Raw genomic sequence first — 3519 nt, 5'->3', positions numbered from 1 at the left:
TTTGGTTTGGTGTTGTGGTCGGACACCAAAAAACCTCGAAACATTTGGTGCCGTCAGTGGGGGAGAGTACCTCTAAGATGGCTTCCCAAGAACAACCTGTGCCGCCTCAAGAGACCACTCGGCCTTTGGAAGAAATAGAGGTCTAGACGGACCATGACTCAGGTGACGACGGAGACGTCAAAACTACGTGGCCCAAGATGGGTCACTAATCTCTAAGCGCCTCCGTCACAAAGACAAGCGGGAGCAGAATGCTAACCAGGCGGGTCCTAACAGGCCCCCAAGACCCTCAAGTAAGCCCTTGGGGCAGCCGACTGATGCCTCCTAGGCGGCAGGATCAGCCCCAGTCACTCATGATGAGCTCATGAAGTTTATAAGTAGTCTCAAGGGTGAAATTAAGAGACTAATCAACAAGCGGACGACTGCTCCTAGAAAGGAACAGTCGGCCACCAAGCCTGCCAAACCTAGACAACAGAAGTCGGTCCGGGACCGACATTCAAATCCTCACCCTGCTCCAAAGGAGAAGGCTCAGCCCCAGTTTGATATGTCAAGACTCCGTTTCCCTGAAATAGTGACAAGAAAGGTCATTCAGCATGTACAGCCGGATGGTAGCAAAAAATCATTTCCTGATGCTTTTCAGTACATCGACCAGCTAAGGAATCAGCAACTGTCGGAGTCGGCTTCTACGTCGACTTATCACGATAGCTTTCAGAATACCTTGGTGAGGAACTCCCCTTTAGTACCGAGGACTCCTTCAAGCGGCCCCCTCGTATAGTTGGGGCCTCATGTGATGAATTTGGTGCAGTATATGGCACAACCATTATACATACCGCCTGCTTTGCCCTACATCACGCCTGACTTCTTCGAAGGACATGCGGCATATAACTATCAGCCTTTGGACTGGCAGTTTTGGCTACAAAACCTTGGGGAGCAGCCCTCTGCATTCTCTAGGGAAATAGCTGAGGCTGAACAGCCGACAAAGGTGAAAAATGTCATGGTTGGAACACCTATGATGGTACCTCTAACCCAGAAGACCACCTCTTGGCATACACCCACGTCATGTACTTACAAGGGTTGGATGATGCCGCCTGGTGTTGATGCTTCCCAGCCACACTAAAGGGCATAACCCAGCAGTGGTTCGACAATCTGCCGGCTGGTTGCATAAACAGCTTCAAGACACTTGCATTCTTGTTTGCTTCTAACTTCTCTATGAACATCCCTGCAAAGAAAACGAGCCTTGATCTAGGCCATGTACAACAGGGATAGAGAGGGGTGCGATCATACGTCAGGCGGTTCAATCTGGTGAGAATCCAGATCCAAGGACTGTCTAACGAAGTGGTTTATACAGACTGTTTCAAAGGTCTGAAGGAGGGGTCGACTTTCAAGTTTGAACTCGTCCTAAAGAAAATCTTCATCCTCCAAGGAGCTCTGATGGAGGCGGGAGCTTATATACAGGCGATCGAGCTCTGCTCCTCTAATAAATAGTCGGACTCTGAGATGTCTGACCGATAGAAGAAGAGTCGGCCTTCTCAGCCGTCTCTAAAACTAGAAGAGAGCAAAAAGAAAAAACAGATCTGGGTGGTTGATAACTCCGATCAGCCAGCCCAAAAGAAAAAGAAAGAGTGGAAGTTGTACGTTCCAAGGTACGATTTCCACAAGGACAGCTAGTCCATCCTCATAGAGATTAAGGATCGGCTGACTCTAGAGAAGCCGACTCCTATGAAAGGTTCCGCTGAAAATCGGAACAAGAACAAGCACTGTCACTGCCATGAGGATGTCAACCATGACACAAACGACCGCTTCAGCCTCAAGCGGACGCTTGACCAGCTAGCCGATAAAGGAGCGCTAAAATCCTATGTGAATTCCAAAGTGGCTTCAAAATTTAATCATGGGAAGTTGAGCAAAAAGACTCCCCAGCCAGCTATCAGCTCTGAAACGGATGAGGAACCAGTTTATACGATAGCAGGCAGATTCGCCGGTGGTGGTCCAACCATCCGGGGCAACAAGGACCATCTAAGAAAGATGGTCCATTCAGTTAAAGATGGACAGGCGGCCAGCACATCCGCCTTCCCTGAAGTTATCATAATAAAAAAGGACAGAGGCAAAGTCCGTCAGCCGCATGATGATCCTGTAGTCATAGAATGTAAAGTGGCCAACCAATTGGTTGGTCACATCTTGATTGACACAGGAAGCTCCTCAGACATCATTACCTGCAAATGTCTATCCAACATCAAATATAGGCCGGATAGTATGATGGATGTCTCCCATCCCCTTGTGGGCTTTGGGGGAGGAATTGTGCATCCGGTCGGACGCATTAATTTGCCCATCCGACTAGGGCAAAAAGGTAGCGGTCGGCACATGACCATCCGGTTCCTGGTGGTCGAGGAGTTGACCGCCTACAATCTTATCCTTGGCCGACCCACTCTTAACGAGTGCAAGGCAGTCATCATTCCTGCTCTCATGCTTGTCAAGTATGAGAAGGATGATGGGACTGTTGGCTCCCTGAACGGGGACCAGAAGACGGCTTGAGAATGCTATCTCTCAAACGTCAAGCTTGCGGCTGCTGCAGCCGGTCAGGGCAAAGAGCCAATAGACCTTGATAATATCAAGGATGACCATCCGACCCTAGTAGCCGCTAAGAAAAGAAAATCTAATCTGCTGGTGGTGGTCAAAAAAGAAAAGCAATAGCAATCACTGACCGGGGAGTGGTCAAACGACCTTTGTCCCCAGCCGGCTGGTGAAAAAATTGATATTCCTCTAGACGACAGCCGGCCAGAGTGAACTGTTAAGGTGGGGACGGCTGCTTTTGCTAAGTTAGTGCAGTTAGGCGGCAGCCGTCGAAGTTAAATAGCTGTTAAACGCTGGGTTTATTCAGCCATGTAACTTCCCTGAATGGGTTGCAAATGTTGTGCTTGTAAAGAAGCCGAATGGTACCTGGCGCATATGCGTAGATTACATTGACTTAAACAGAGCATCTCCGAAGGATAGTTATCTACTTCCATAGACCGACAACCCGGTCGGCTCAACAGCTGGACATGCCTTGTTGAGCTTTATGGACGCCTATTCACGCTTTCATTAGATTCCCCTGTGCCTTTAATTTTTCTAGGCGATCAGAAGAAGACTAGATTTGAATGAGGGGATGATGCTGAGTCCGCCTTCCTGATCAGTGGCCATTTGGCCCACTTTTCTACTTCGTTTCTTCCCCGATTGAGCCCTTTGTTTGCCTTTTTTCCTCTATTTTAGCTTAGTTTTGTTATTATTGAGCATATTTGTTACTTGGAGTGGTTTTGAGTCATTTTTGGCTCATTTCCTAAGGTTTTATTCCCTCTCCTTTAACCCATTTCAATTTGCTCCTATTAGAACCTTTCCTATGATTTGTGTTTTCCATCTTACAGGTCCTCCCGTGGCTAAGAAAGCAAGGATTGGATGCAAGGATTAGGCATGCTTTGGAGTCAAAGGGATTGGAGCATTAGAGCCCAAAATATGAAGGAAAGAAGAGTTCAGAGCGGGCGCTCTAGATAT

The sequence above is a fragment of the Chenopodium quinoa genome, unplaced genomic scaffold (genome assembly GCF_001683475.1).
Source record: "Chenopodium quinoa cultivar QQ74 unplaced genomic scaffold, ASM168347v1, whole genome shotgun sequence".
In the NCBI taxonomy this organism is placed as follows: Eukaryota; Viridiplantae; Streptophyta; class Magnoliopsida; order Caryophyllales; family Amaranthaceae; genus Chenopodium; species Chenopodium quinoa.
Note: the sequence above shows the minus strand (reverse complement) of the source record.